Source organism: Schistocerca nitens, chromosome 8 (genome assembly GCF_023898315.1).
Source record: "Schistocerca nitens isolate TAMUIC-IGC-003100 chromosome 8, iqSchNite1.1, whole genome shotgun sequence".
Lineage (NCBI taxonomy): Eukaryota > Metazoa > Arthropoda > Insecta > Orthoptera > Acrididae > Schistocerca > Schistocerca nitens.
In genome coordinates, this window is record NC_064621.1 from 403,291,067 (window position 1) to 403,307,493 (window position 16,427).

Below are 16,427 nucleotides of genomic sequence, written 5' to 3' on the forward strand. Positions count from 1 at the left end.
CATTCACTTCAGTACATTTCATTTTTCTTCGGAAGATTCTCACTGGCAAGAGACGACGCTAACCAGCAAAAATATTTTTCAGTTTTAGAGAAGTCATTAGACTTGTCTTGATCGAAGCGTTACCTTCTGATAACATCCCTTAAGGTATCGTTGATTTCCCATAAAGCTGGATCATTGTGTAGATTTACTGTTTCCAGAATGAGATTTTCACTCTGCAGCGTAGTGTGCGCTGATATGAAACATTTACTGTTGTTTGCACTTGGTCATTAATTAACGTCTGATTCAGAGACGCATCTGCAATTGTTATTGGTGGGTCTTGTACCTTGTCAAAAAGCCAATATCCGTTTTTCCACAAGTAGATTGCTCTGTAGACGACTGTAGTTGGCCTTAGAGTTCATATCCACTTCATCATTTACAGATTGTATTGTGTCAGTACATGCTATTGATGTTCCTGGTCTCTCAGTAGTACTTCCTGTGGTGTGCATACTGTAAGACCTTCGGTACACACACCATCAGATTATATGACTTGTCGCTCTAACGAAGTAGGCGAGTGTCAGCAATATGTCTGGTGGTCTTATCGTGGTGTGTTTATCTTCTGCCGTTAGGTCAGACGATAGAAATGCCACTTGCACGCTTAGAGTAGCAGATTCACGGTGACCAGCTTTAAACGGAACTTGATTAATTTTCACACACATTTAATAAAATAATAAAAAGGCATAGATATTACGTAACTTGATTCTGGATGCTGTTTACAATTGACAATCTGGAGTTCTTTTGGTCTTGGTACGTTAATCTTATTCTCACATATCTCTGATACTTGACAAAGTGTCTATTCATTTCTCTGCATGGCTATGTATAGGAATATGATAATCTTATTAGGCGCAGACTGAAACTTGACTATAGACTGGTACAGACAAATGCTGACTAATGCAGACTAATGCAGACTGGTGCAGATAAATGCAGACTAATGCACACTGACTAATCGGAGGTCTGTACACTCGTTACAATACCTCGATCGTTCAGGTATCACTGCGTGAGTGTGATCCGCGAGGACAAAAGGTTCTACGTTAGCAGCAATCTCATTGGCTCCGTTACATATTAATACGCGGATCGGCGGAAGCAGAATTTGGTCCGACTCTAAGACAGCGCCATCTCGTAGTGCGGAGAGGGACGAGCGCTGCGCCTGCGCTGTTGTGCTTAGCGGGGCGCGCTCTAGTGGAAAAGTTGTGTACGCGCTGACTACGCGGAACTATATACACAACACTTCCACTTCCACTTTACAAGAATTGTTAATATTTATCATTTTACGACAAACTATTTTGTTCTTGTTTTTTCATTTTGACCTTCCTTCTATACTCAGCTGCACTAAGTCGCTCTCTCCCATCACTTATTGTAACAATACTTATAATCAAGAACCCAAATAAAAAAGATTACTTTGGGGGTTTTATTCCCCATACGTAATTAGCAGTATCCTATGTTCAGACTTAAGACACTGAATTATTATCAGATGTAAGTACAAGAAATTTAAGTATGAAATAATAAAAAAAATATTTCCATAGCTTCCGAAACAGCTATTTATCAAGTTAAATTAGTTCTTACTGATTCTTTATTGTAATATATTATGAGTACTTACCTACTAAAAGTTTGTATTAAATGGTGATATATTACGTTTCCAAATTATTAATACAATCCAAGAAACACTTTGAAAGATTACAGCACACAACCACAAAAATGTGCCAGTGATATATTCATGCGTGTTCTTTGGCTACGATAACCTGACAACTGGTCTTGTGCTGGTACAAGCAGAGAAAATGGGTGCTAGTTTAAAGATGATCATTTCTCTGTGAGAGGTGCCAACGTTACACTGGCAGTAGACGAGAAATGTTACTGTACACCTTTTAAGGGTAATGTTGCTGTTGCAAGCAGCAGACACTGCCATTCCTTAATCACGCCCTTCTCCTTGACAGCTTCAATGTGAACATAACCGTTGCTACCAGTCACCTGATGAATCGTCAAGTTGCGGTGGCCAGGTAGTAATCGAAACAGAAGGACGCAAATCAACGGAGGTGGTCCGTCTTTTGTTTTCGAGGTAAAAACGGGACGATACTTCTTCGTTTGTATTTTCGCTCTGTATCTATCCATTTCAAACTCAATGCCACTATGCAGCGTACGCCTACAACAGCACGTTTCGACATTCATGGCGGGCGCGCCGCTCTCGTGCTGTCAGCCAGATCGTTTAGCGAAAGCTCACGTCACTTGTTACAACGCGACTACACAAACTGAAGAAAAAATTATCTAATTGATGGAAAATATTACATACAGACTTGTTTATATGGACCCAGTAACATTTAGGTACATAAATATGAATCTTTCTAAGTTCTGTAGGACATTAAAAAAAATTTTACCCCCAAATTTGCTGCCCTCAAAACTTGCTGCCCTAGGCTCCAGCTTACTCAGCCAGTTGATAAATCCGCCACTATCCTATGTCACCATATCTATATATCATATGTCACTATATCTTTAGTCGCATTTTTTTAACTTTGTGTAATGGGTATTTCACCCCTGTAAAAATAGGCCCACTACAGTTTAAAAAATGGGCTAAAACGGTATTAGCTAGCGTAAGATAAAATAAGATTACTACCAAAAATCCATGAGCAAAGTCTCCAGAAAAAATGTAACGCAAACGATTTACTGTTAAACTTATATGACGGTACCTATATCTTATTTATACGTGTAAGACTATAAATGTGTCGAAGTATGTAAAACTGTCCTAACTTTATTGATATGTAGAATTCGTTTTATACAAGCAGCACACCCAGATGATGCAGAGAAAAGGAGGGAACCAGCGGAATAATGCTCCTATAGGAGCGTTAAAAGAAGCGAATATGATCCTCTTTAAACGAGTCCGACAGAAAAGTGGAGAACCAGTTTATGCAGCCCTCACTCCGACTTCCTCACCAAAATTTTTGACATGAGAACTATTTCTTGTATTTTTAATCATCTGTCCTCTGGCTGGTTTGATGCAGCCAGCAACGACCTCCACTCCTGTGTCATACTTTTCATCTCAGAATAGTTATTGCAACCTTACTGGACGTATTTTGATCTCTGTCTTCTGCGCAGAAATTCCTCATATCAGTCAACCTAACTGTCAGCATTCCTATGTAGCACACACCTCTCAAATTCTTTGTGGCTCTTTTCTTCCGGTTTTCCCACAGTCCATGTATCAGTATCTGTGCTCAATGCGTTGTTGTTGTTATGGTATTCAGTCCAGAAACTGGTATGATGCAACTCTCTTCAGTTTTAAAGACCTACCACCCATCTGAATCTGCTTACTACATTCATCTCCTCGTCTCCCTTTACAACATCCCCCCCCCCCCTCACCCAAACATACACACGCTCACCACCAACACAAAACTGGTGAACCTTTGATGTTTCACAATGAGTCCTACCAACTGATCCAGTCTTCTAGTGAGCTTCTACAACAAACGTCTTTTCTCCCAATTCTATTCGCTGTTGTTGTTGTTGTTGTGGTCTTCAGTCCTGAGACTGGTTTGATACAGCTCCCCATGCTACTCTATGCTGTGCAAGCTTTTTCATCTCCCAGTACCTACTGCAACCTACATCCTTCTGAATCTGCTTAGTGTATTCATCTCTTGGTGTCCCTCTACGTTTTTTTACCCTCCCCGCTGCCCTCCAATACTAAATTGGTGATCCCTTGATGCCTCAGAACATGTCCTACCAACCGATCCCTTCTTCTAGTCAAGTTGTGCCACAAACTTCTCTTCTCCCCAATCCTATTCAATACTTCCTCATTAGTTATGTGATCTACCCATCTAATCTTCAGCATTCTTCTGTAGCACCACATTTCGAAAGCTTCTATTCTCTTCTTGTCCAAACTATTTATCGTCCATGTTTCACTTCCATACATGGCTACACTCCATACAAATACTTTCAGAAATGACTCCCTGACACTTAGATCTATACTCGATGTTAACAAATTTCTCTTCTTCAGAAACGCTTTCCTTGCCATTGCCAGTCTACATTTTATATCCTCTCTACTTCGACCATCATCAGTTATTTTGCTCCCCAAATAGCAAAACTCCTTTACTACTTTAAGTGTCTCATTTCCTAATCTAATTCCCTCAGCATCACCCGACTTAATTCGACTACATTCCATTATCCTCGTTTTGCTTTTGTTGATGTTCATCTTATATCCTCCATTCAAGACACTGTCCATTCCATTTAACTGCTCTTCCAAGTCCTTTGCTGTCTCTGACAGAATTACAATGTCATTGGCGAACCTCAAAGTTTTTATTTCTTCTCCATGAATTTTAATACCTACTCCGAATTTTTCTTTTGTTTCCTTTACTGCTTGCTCAATATACAGATTGAACAACATCGGGCAGAGGCTACAACCCTGTCTTACTCCCCAACCACTGCTTCCCTTTCATGTCCCTCGACTCTTATAACTGCCATCTGGTTTCTGTACAAATTGTAAATAGCCTTTCGCTCCCAGTATTTTACCCCTGCCACCTTTAGAATTTGAAAGAGAGTATTCCAGACAACATTGTCAAAAGCTTTCTCTAAGTCTACAAATGCTAGAAACGTAGGTTTGCCTTTCCTTAATCTTCCTTCTAAGATAAGTCGTAAGGTCAGTATTGCCTCACGTGTTCCAGTGTTTCTATGGAATCCAAACTGATCTTCCCCGAGGTTGGCTTCTACTAGTTTTTCCATTCGTCTGTAAAGAATTCGTGTTAGTATTTCGCAGCTGTTACTTATTAAACTGATAGTTCGGTAATTTTCACATCTGTCAACACCTGCTTTCTTTGGGATTGGAATTATTATATTCTTCTTGAAGTCTGAGGGTATTTCGCCTGTTTCATACATCTTGCTCACCAGATGGTTGAGTTTTGTCAGGACTGGCTCTCCCAAGGCCGTCAGTAGTTCCAATGGAATGTTGTCTACTCCGGGGGCCTTGTTTCGACTCAGGTCTTTCACTGCTCTGTCAAACTCTTCACGCAGTATCATATCTCCCATTTCATCTTCATCTACATCCTCTTCGATTTCCATAATATTGTCCTCAAGTACATCGCCCTTGTATAGACCCTCTATATACTCCTTCCACCTTTCTGCTTTCCCTTCTTTGCTTAGAACTGGGTTTCCATCTGAGCGCTTGATATTCATACAAGCCGTTCTCTTATCTCCAAAGGTGTCTTTAATTTTCCTGTAGGCAGTATCTATCTTACCCCTAGTGAGATAGGCCTCTACATCCTTACATTTTTCCTCTAGCCATCCCTGCTTAGCCATTTTGCACTTTCTATCGATCTCATTTTTGAGACGATTGTATTCCTTTTTTCCTGCTTCATTTACTGCATTTTTATATTTTCTCCTTTCATCAATTAAATTCAATATTTCTTCTGTTACCCAAGGATTTCTACTAGCCCTCGTCTTTTTACCTACTTGATCCTCTGCTGCCTTCGCTACTTCATCCCTCAAAGCTACCCATTTTTCTTCTACTGCGGTTCTTTCCCCCATTCCTGTCAATTGTTCCTTTATGCTCTCCCTGAAACTCTGTACAACCTCTGGTTCTTTCAGTTAATCCAGGTCCCATCTCCTTAAATTCCCACCTTTTTGCAGTTTCTTCAGTTTTAATCTACAGGTCATAACCAATAGATTGTGATCAGAGTCCACATCTGCCTCTGGAAATGTCTTACAATTTAAAACCTGGTTCCTAAATCTCTGTCTTACCATTATATAATCTATCTGATACCTTATAGTATCTCCAGGGTTCTTCCATGTATACAACCTTCTTTCATGATTCTTAAACCAAGTGTTAGCTATGATTATGTTGTGCTCTGTGCAAAATTCTGCCAGGCGGCTTCCTCTTTCATTTCTTAGCCCCAATCCATATTCACCTACTATGTTTCCTTCTCTCCCTTTTCCTACACTCGAATTCCAGTCACACATGACTATTAAATTTTCGTCTCCCTTCACAATCTGAATAATTTCTTTTATTTCATCATACATTTCTTCAATTTCTTCGTCATCTGCAGAGCTAGTTGGCATATAAATTTGTAATACTGTAGTAGGTGTGGGCTTCGTATTTATCTTGGCCACAATAATGAGTTCACTATGCTGTTTGTAGTAGCTTACCCGCGTTCCTATTTTCCTATTCATTATTAAACCTACTCCTGCATTACCCCTATTTGACTTTGTGTTTATAACCCTGTAGTCACCTGACCAGAAGTCTTGTTCCTCCTGCCACCGAACTTCACTAATTCCCACTATATCTAGCTTCAACCTATCCATTTCCCTTTTTAAATTTTCTAACCTACCTGCCCGATTAAGGGATCTGGCATTCCACGCTCCAATCCGTAGAACGCCAGTTTTCTTTCTCCTGATAACGACATCCTCTCGAGGAGTCCCCGCCCGGAGATCCGAATGGGGGACTATTTTACCTCCGGAATATTTTACCCAAGAGGACGCCATCATCATTTAATCATACAGTAAAGCTGCATGCCCTCGGGAAAAATTACGGCTGTAGTTTCCCCTTGCTTTCAGCCGTTCGCAGTACCGGCACAGCAAGGCCGTTTTGGTTATTGTTACAAGGCCACATCAGTCAATCATCCAGACTGTTGCCCTTGCAACTACTGAAAAGGCTGCTGCCCCTCTTCAGGAACCACACGTCTGTCTGGCCTCTCCACAGATACCCCTCCGTTGTGGTTGCACCTACGGTACGGCTATTTGTATCGCTGAGGCACGCAAGCCTCCCCACCAACGGCAAGGTCCATGGTTCATTACTTGATTTACCCATCTAATCTTCAGCATTCTTCTGTAGCACTACATTTCAAAAAGCTGTATTCTCTTCATGTTTCAGTTCCATATACGGCTAAACTTGGTACAGATACTTTCAAGAAAGACTTCCTAACACTTAAATCTGTATTCGATGTGAACAAATTTCTCTTATTCAGAAATTCCTTTCTTGCCATTACCAGTCTACATTTTACGTCCACTGTACTTCCAGCATCATCAAATGCTTTGCTACCCAAGTAGAATACTCATCTACTACTTTGCGTATCGTTTCCTAATCTAATTCTCTCAGCTTCACCTGGTGTAATTTTATTACATTCACTGATGTCTTCTTTTGTTGAAGTTCATCTGACACTCTCCTTTCAAGACGCTGCTCGCTTCATCCATCAGTTCCCCCAAGTCTTCTCTCTCTGGCGTAATTACAATGTCATCTACAAACCTCAAAGTTATTATTTCTCCTTCCTGTTCTGTAAGTCGTCCTTCAAATCTTTATTTGGTTTTCTTTACTGCATGTTCAATTTACAGAGTAAATAAAGTCGCTTACACCTATTAAATTCAGACAATCGAAGAGAGTATTCCATTTAACATTGTCACAAGCTCATTGTAAATCTGCAATGCTACAGACGTAGGTTTTCCTTTCGTTAACCTTTCTTCTAAGAATGTTCCTGCATTCCTCGGGAATCCAAACTGATATTCCACGAGGTCGTCTTTTGCCAGTATTTCTTTTCTTCTACAAAACATTGTGTTGGCATTTTGCAACCATGACTTATTAATTCGACAGATCGGTAAGATTCACACCTGTTAGCACCAGCTTTCTCTGGGACTGGAATTATTAGAATCTTCTTGAAGTCTTGGGGTATTTCGCTATCTCATGCAGCTTGCGCACCGGGCGGAGTTTTGTCACAGTTACCTCTCCCAAGTCTATCTGTAGTTGTGACGGACTGTAATATACTCTTGGGGCTTGTTCGCTCCAAACGCACATTATTGTAATTTCTTCCTCAAATGAAGACCTGTCTTTGATTCTGGTTGAATTCGCTTCACGGGGAATGCCCATTTTACGACATATTTCTGTCCATCATGGGTTATTTTGTCTAAGAATTTTTAACATTGTGCAGCGCTGTCAGCAATTGTGATAACTGGACGTGTAACACGGCAGCCTCAGTTGCAACTGAGGCTGATGTGTTACGTGTTTGGTTATTTTGTTGCCTAGACGTCAGAAATGCTAAACTTCGTCCACTTGGTAATCGGCAGTTCAGATGTTAAGATTATGCTACTTCTTGTTATGACCAGACGAAAGAAAAACCGTTCCGCCAAAGCTGTGGGGTCTTCGAGTGTTCCAGGAGATGGTTCATTTATAAATATAATTGATAAAATAATAGCCGGCCGTTGTGGCGCTTCAATCCGGAACCGCGCTGCTACTACGGTCGCAGGTTCGAATCCTGCCTCGAGAATGGATGTGTGTGATGTCCTTAGGTTAGATAGGTTTAAGTAGTTCTAAGTCTAGGGGACTAATGACCTCAGATGTTAAGTCCCATATTGTTCAGAGCCATTTGTACCATAAAATAATACTTTAAACTGTTAGAGGAATATACAGAAGATTTTCTTAACTTTGATACATTTCTTTTGTTACACTACTGGGCCAATTAACACTATCATTAAATGGCATAGCAGCATTGTTGCACTAGTTAACTACCATTCTTTTGATATACAAAGTTTGACGTTTACAAAAATTCGTCAGAAACCTTAACTGCTCGTTGATTCTAGACAAAGATGTTGACTGCTGCAGGCAAGGCAACGATCTTGCTGAGCTCTTGTATGTACCACGGAATGCTGACTTCAGCCTGAGGTCACTATCACGCTGAAAGCGGAGGTGTCGTCTTCAAGAGCGTCTCTAACTTGTTGTTGCGTATTCCTGCGAGTACTTTCTAATGTCTGTGATGTGCGTTCGCGTTACCGACTTTAGTGTGGCACCACACTTCTCACTATTTGCATCTTTATTCGATTTACCCTCAGCCTGTATTTTGCACTCAATTGACTGTACAGGGTGATTCAAAAAGAATGCCCCAACTTTAGGAATTTAAAACTCTGCAACGACAAAAGGCAGAGCTAAGCACTATCTGTTGGCGAATTAAGGGAGCTATAAAGTTTCATTTAGTTGTACATTTGTTCGCTTGAGGCGCTGTTGACTAGGCGTCAGCGTCAGTTGATGCTAAGATGGCGACCGCTCAACAGAAAGCTTTTTGTGTTATTGAGTACGGCAGAAGCGAATCGACGACAGTTGTTCAGCGTGCATTTCGAACGAAGTATGGTGTTAAACCTCCTGATATGTGGTGAATTAAACGTTGGTATTAACTGTTTACAGAGAATGGGTGTTTGTGCAAAGGGAAAAGTTCTGGACGGCCGAGAACGAGTGATGAAAATGTAGCACGCATCCAGCAAGCATTTGTTCGCAGCCCAGGAAAATCGACTCGTAGAGCTAGCAGAGAGCTGCAAATTCCACAATCAACAGTATGGAGAGTCCTACGAAAATGGTTGGTTATGAAACCTGAACGTCAACTACCCGAGGCGATGGATCGGCCGCCAGGCAGCCCGTGACAGAGCACTTCATCACTGGCCTACAAGAAGCCCTGATCTTACCCCCTGCGATTTTTTCTTATGGGGGTATGTTAAGGATATGGTGTTTCGGCCACCTCTCCCAGCCACCATTGATGATTTGAAACGAGAAATAACAGCAGCTATCCAAACTGTTACGCCTGATATGCTACAGAGAGTGTGGAACGAGTTGGAGTATCGGGTTGATATTGCTCGTGTGTCTGGAGGGGCCATATTGAACATCTCTAAACTTGTTTTCGAGTGAAAAAAAACCTTTTTAAATACTCTTTGTAATGATGTATAACAGAAGGTTATATTATGTTTCTTTCATTAAATACACATTTTTAAAGTTGTGGTATTCTTTTTGAATCACCCTGTATATTTCTTTCAACATATTCCGTAACTCTTCTTAACATTCACTAAGGACAGTAAAGTCATAAGCGAATTTCATCAATGCCATCGTTTCACTTTCGCACTCTTGCATTTCCTTTTATTTCCGTCAATTCTTATTCGACGCTCAGATTCAACAGTAGAGACGTAAGATTACATATCTTCATTACATCCTTTCTATTCCGAGCACATTGTTCTTGGTCTTCCAGTTTTATCGTTCCCTCTTGGGTCTAGTACTTACAGGATATTACCCTTCCTCTCCTATCGTTTACCCCAATTTTTCTAAGAATTTGGAACATGTTGCATCAGTTGACATTGTCGAACGCTTCTTCCAGATCAACAATCCAATGAACGTGTCCTTATATATATTCAGTCTTGCTTCCGTTATCAATTGCAATGCGAGAGCTGCCTCACTCATTCCCGCAACTTTCCTAAAGCGAAACTGGTATTCACCTAACAGGTCCTTATCTTCTTTCCCAGTCTTCTGTATACTATTCTCATCTGTAACTTGGACGCACGAGGTGTTAAGCTGATTGTGTCATAGTCCTCACACTTGTCTGCTCTTGTGTCGGAATTGCATGGATGACGTTTTTCCGAAAGTCTGTCGGTATATCGCCAGTCTAACACATTCTATACAACAACGTGAATAGTCTTGCTTTTTCCCAATGATTTTAGAAAGTCTGATAGCAAATAATCCATCCCTTCTTCCTTATTTCATTATAAGTCGTCCAAAGCTCTTCTAAATTCTGACTCTGATACTGGATTCCTCGTCTCTTCCGTATCGACTCTTGTTTCTTCTCCTTTCACGTCATCAGACATGTCTATCCTGTCATCAAACTTTCAGTGTGCTCTTATCACCTATCCGGCCTCTCATCTCCAATGGAGAGAGCAATTCCCATTGTAATAAAATCAAGAGCTATACGGTGGGTCAGTCTTTCCAACAAACATTTACTTGTCAGTGTCTGAGAATATCTCATTTAGCAGTTTCACCTTACCATCCCTGCATTTTCTGTTTATTCCATTCCTAAGTGACTTCGTTAATGCTGAATTTCATTGAATATTTTTGTACTTCCTACTTTCGTCGATTAACTGAAGTATTTCTTGTATTAGCCATCGTTTTTCGGAGTTACCTCACTTGCACCTTTTATTACGTTTTTAGAGCTGTCCATTCCTGCTCAACGCAACTCATAACGCAGTATCCATAGCCTCAAAGAACTTGCGAGTCTCTCTTCATTCCTTATTCTTCCGTGTCCTGCTTGTTAGCGCATTGATTCTTACTGAGTAGTAAAATTTCTGCCTTGTCTCCATTATTACTAAATTGTAATCTGCGTCTATATCTACTTCTGTGTGCGCCTTAAAATCAAATAACTGATTTAGGAACCTCTCGCTGACCACATTGCAGTCTAACTGGAGTGACCCCATATATTCTGTATGTCCTGTATACCTCTTCCTCCTGTGATTCTTGAACAGAGCATTCACTAATATTTGCTAAAATTTATCGCAGCACTCAATTAGTATCTTTTCTCTCTCATTCACACTACCAAGTCCTTTTTTTGCCGTAAGTATATATTCTGTTGCTTCCCCTACAACAGCACTCCTGTCTCCCACGACTATTACAATTTCTTCTCTTTTTAGTACTGAATTACCCGTTTAATATCCTTGTATACTTTGTCTACGTATTGAACTTCTGCCTGCGAAGTCATTATTGCTTAATCCATTAAGAAGGCTTCTCAGATCCCAGGTTCCCTACCTCAAATTATTCAATGGAGCATCCTCTATGTCCTGTTAAATATTTGTAACCACTTCCGGAAACATTCTTATATCGCCCAGTCCAATGTCAAGCGTATGGGAAAGAATGCAGTGCGGATGTAACATAGACTGCCGGTGTGGCCGAGTGGTTTTAGGCGCTACAGTCTGGAACTGCGCCTCCGCCACGGTCGTAGGTTCGAATCCTGCCTCGGGAACGGATGTGTGTTACGTCCTTAGGTTAGGGGACTGATGACCTCAGCAGTTAAGTCCCATAGTACTCAGAGCCATTTGAAACATTTTGATGTAACATATTTCAAGAAACAATTGGCCATTGTAGCAGAAAGGCGCTGCTATATTGGATAACAGCACCGGTATAGAGAGAAATAGAGGGAGATCAGCACTAAGACCTCGAGCAGCAAGCTTGTAAGACATGTCGAACAACGTCGCCACATCTCTATATAAGGTCTTACAGAGAAGAGCTTCACGCTGTCTTGAACATGAAAAAGGCCTGAAACCTCTCTGTGCATGCGAAGGATGAAGGACTACTAGAGGATCTTACAAAGCATGACCACGTTAACAAAGCATCCTAAAGCTGCCAGCGTGCAGCTGACCAGAGATCGTTGGATCGGGAGCGTCTGTGCAACATGGGGAATGCGCGACGCCAAGTAGACGTTGGAATATCGCGTCCGCTGCAGAACAGAGACCTAAGACGGTGATCAGTTACCACCGTACTAATCTCACTTGATAGGCTCTTGCGGATGATGTCGAGCGCCGCAATCCTGTTGTGAAATCAATGCACAAACAATGTGTCGTGCAGGAATGACGCATAGACCGGCGAGTCCTTTACCCAAAGGGAGAGTATTTGATTTTTGGCCGTTGAGACTACCGCTCCATGCTGTGGGTAGCATCCCACGCCGATGCCACATCGACATCAATGCCGCACGAAGGAAGAGTACCAGATCGTCGAGATAAGCAGTACAGGAAAAAGTGTGTCCAGCAAGTGTCGTCCCAGCCAGGCGTTCCCAGAGCAAAGGCGTACAATATGGCTGGGAGAGGACAGCCGTGTCTCACAGAGCGCTGAATAAGGATTGGCGACGTGGGACGGCAGTTGTACAACACCATGGATGTAGCGTCACGAAGAAGATGCATCGCTACTTGTATGATGGTGTCCAGGTACTCCATCTGTCATAGTACAGCGGCCGAAAAAGCGTGGTCAACGCTATCAAAGACCCAGGTGATGTCGAGGGAGACCAAGTCTGCAGGCATTAGGCGAGATTTGGCAAGCGCAATCAAGCCACGATACGGACAGAGTGCGGTGGGAGTTATGAAAGCCTCCGAACGATTCCTGGTCCTGTGAAACGACGTAACGGACCGTCTGCTTGAGACGCCACGCCAATAGTCGAGTGAAAATCTTCATGTCACTGTTGAGTAAGCTCATGAAACGATAATCTCAGATCCAGAATCTGGCTCCAGGGAGCTGTGGCATGGCAGACAGTAGACCGCGGCAGACGTTCATCGAGGGTGGTACTAGCAGTCACTGGAAAGCCTAGCAGAGCTCCAGAGGGAAGCCGTCAGGTCCTGGCGACTCATGAGCGGCTTTCGTCTGTATCTCTTCAAGAATCTCCGCCTCTGTTAAATCTTCAATCAAATCTGGTGCCGCAGCCAGGGGGATCGTGCCAAACGTGGTCTGAGAGACTTCCGCAATCGCCATGGGGTATGGTCAGAGCACAGCCTAACGAAGTGGGCGAGGAGGGCTTTGCCTATATCGTGCTCAGTTTCTAGGCGCCGTTAACCGTCTGACTTAACAATGAAGATCAAGGTCCATCAAATTCGTCATCTTTCTGCAATAGTATTGCTGTGGCACATCTACCACGGAGCCCCAGCGGTCAAATGTCTGCTGGGAGGAATGTTCAAACGCCCACGGCTCCATTCGTATGGTGACAGGGCGAGGATGTCAGGAGGGAGGTCAGCAGAGAGCGACTCCAGCGGTCGTGCCGACATTCGTCTTCTCAGGAACACCAGCCTGTGGGTACGTGTGATCGTCCCCTTAGTCAGTTCGGCAAGAGACTACATGGAAGGACGTGTGTTGTTCACTGCGATGGTGTCGACCATCGTCGGTGGCAGGGTGTATCGGTCCTAGGCAACAACATCTGTCCCTTTTGTAGCCGCCAAGCAGGTGAGTAGTGGGATTCACTGGGGGTGCAATTGTACCGACTTGTCTGTGAGCAAGTCTGCGTATTTTGTCAATTCAAACTTCACTTGTCGCAAACGGTCTAAGACGTGATATGTCGTGAACGTTCGCCACTTTACAACCGGGTGGCTTATGACTTGACCGTACGATTTGAACGCTATCATCTCAGCATCTAGCGGGACTTCGAAAGGGAGCTCGAAGGCCCTCAGAGTGCGGTGGCCAGATCCGTGTGGTCTATCGTCACAGCTCTTACATAGCCAACAGAGGAGCTAAATTTTTCATCACGAGCCCGTGTGAGCACGAGATCTATGCACGTCTCCACATTTATCAGTTTGATATAGACAACGCTGCTGGTAATTGGTAAGTGGATTCCAATGATGTCTTGAGGTGCAGTATGAGGATCGTCCCGGATAAAACGTCAATTTCATGAGGTCCTGGTCTTGCGTGGTCCACCTGAAAAGAGATCTCAATTGCTGTCTGGCGGTACAAGTGTGCCATTGCGCTCACGGAAGACGGACACCATATACTTGCAGCAAGAGAGAACATAGCTAACAAAGAGATGCGAACATATCACGTTTCTTATGCTGTAAGAGAGTAGCGGAGACACACTGAGGGCGGAAGAGGGAGGAAATAGTACCAGTGAGAGAGAAAGAGAGGGGATACAGTGAAAATGAGAGATAAAGATGAATGGAGACAATTCATATGCTTGGAGGCTCTAAGTCCTACCAGACAGGTGAACATTAACACCTAGGTGTAGGGAGGGCGCAGCTGGGATCGGAATTTTCAACACTTAGGTGAACGGGCCAAAGTAAGTTTGACATCCCCTCAAATTTTGTGCTGTCGAAGTATAGTGGAGACAGGGGCAGTGAGAAATATAGGCGAAATGAGTCAGTGTACGTGAGAGAGGGGATAAGCCGAAAATCAGTGGGAGAAAAAGGAGGCAGTTGGGGAGAGGCATATGAACACAGCAGCAACGAGACGAAGATGCTGACTATGAAGACTTAACTACAAAGAAAGACAGCGTAAAGGGCTTTAAATTGTTTACTGTTAAAAAAGCGCAGACATGATCGCTTGCACAATTTTCGGTGAGGAAGGCGGAACGACTGTTACGCCAGCTGGTTCTCTTTCATTCTCTCAGAATATTCACTTTTCTTTGTGCTCCGACAGGAGCATTATTCTCTCTGTGTAGATTATGACGCGTTCCCTTGCATCTTTCATTAAGGACACACGGGAAAGAAAACAAAGTACCAAGACAAGCTTCTAAAACACAAAAACAGATGGTGTTAACTCAACGATCCTCAAAAACATGTTCATACGTGCTTCAGGGAATACAGGCCAGACAATAATGACAATTTAATCTATGGCCTGGAAAACTTCAAGCAACCAATTCATCCTGTAAATAAAATAAAAAATTTTAACCACACTTGATTAACTATCAAAACACGGGCATTTCACTACTAAGGAAATCGTTCATGACTGACAGTTAGCAAAACCCATAGCACAGATTTAAGTAGCTGCCGAGGATTTCGAATGAGGCAAGAAGAGGCAGCAATACATTAAATCACGTTGTTACCAAAACCACTCAGAGTCCCATCAACCAATGAACGTCAGAATCACCAACGCCAATACCAACAGTCTCAGTTCTACGCGATGCCAGCTTACACTGCCGCCCAGCATGCTTCCAAACACAGTGCATGCGCGACTCACGTCTCCTAGCGGCTCCCGGTTCACTCTCTCTCCCGTGCCTCACCTCAGGCGCGCGATATATAGGCAAACTTTACGCCAGACGGGCACTTTACTCTGGGAATGAATCAACTCAGCTAAATTATCACAAATATAAGATAACGACATTAAAGTAGGTTAATATGACTTACGACTGACCCAAACGACTTAAGAAATGCAAGTACTTATCACAGTTCTGATTACAGCTGAAATTTGTTTTCAGTCTTTGTTCACGAAAATAACTAACGCAACTAATGTTGCAATATCAGTTTACTCTATAAGATCGAAGTTGTCACTCGCTACAAGAGCTATTAACCTATCAGAATTTGTGGAGATATCTTAGACTACAACAGTTTGCTTTACAAAATTAGAACAGTGCGGAAAACGGACACAGAAAAGTTTTAATTAAATGACATTCACACCCGCGTTAGTTTCAGTAGGTTTACTCCAAATTCTCAGTCGCCGAGAAAACAAAATGTGAAGCAAATAATTTATTAATTACGAATCTGCTTTGAAATAGGCTATATCCAATAATATTACAATTTTTTTGTTACCTGCTTGAAAGTGGAATCGCACGGCTGTATTGCAACGCAGCGGATTAAAACATAATTAAAAGTAAATAAGTTAATTAATACTGTCAGTTATAATAACAAATTTACTGTAGGTAAGCTAAATGTGCTCTCCTCTTTTAGCCATATACGAGGAAAGAACGAACTTCCGTAGCAGAGATCGCTAACCCACGTTTATGCGCTTGCGGTTTAAATCGTGCTAGTGGATGAAATTCTCACTGTCTGTGTTTGTCTGGCAAGGGGAGGAGAGGTGGTGGTATCAAGCCTCTCTTTGCTGGAATGTCTGGATTAAACTCCAAACCTCTTCTCAATGTCTCGTGAGGACAAGGACATGTGGTACCGATGATGGGGATGAGTCCGTCGGATGGGCGTCTTAAGCTCGGCGGTCCCCTTTCTGCAATTCG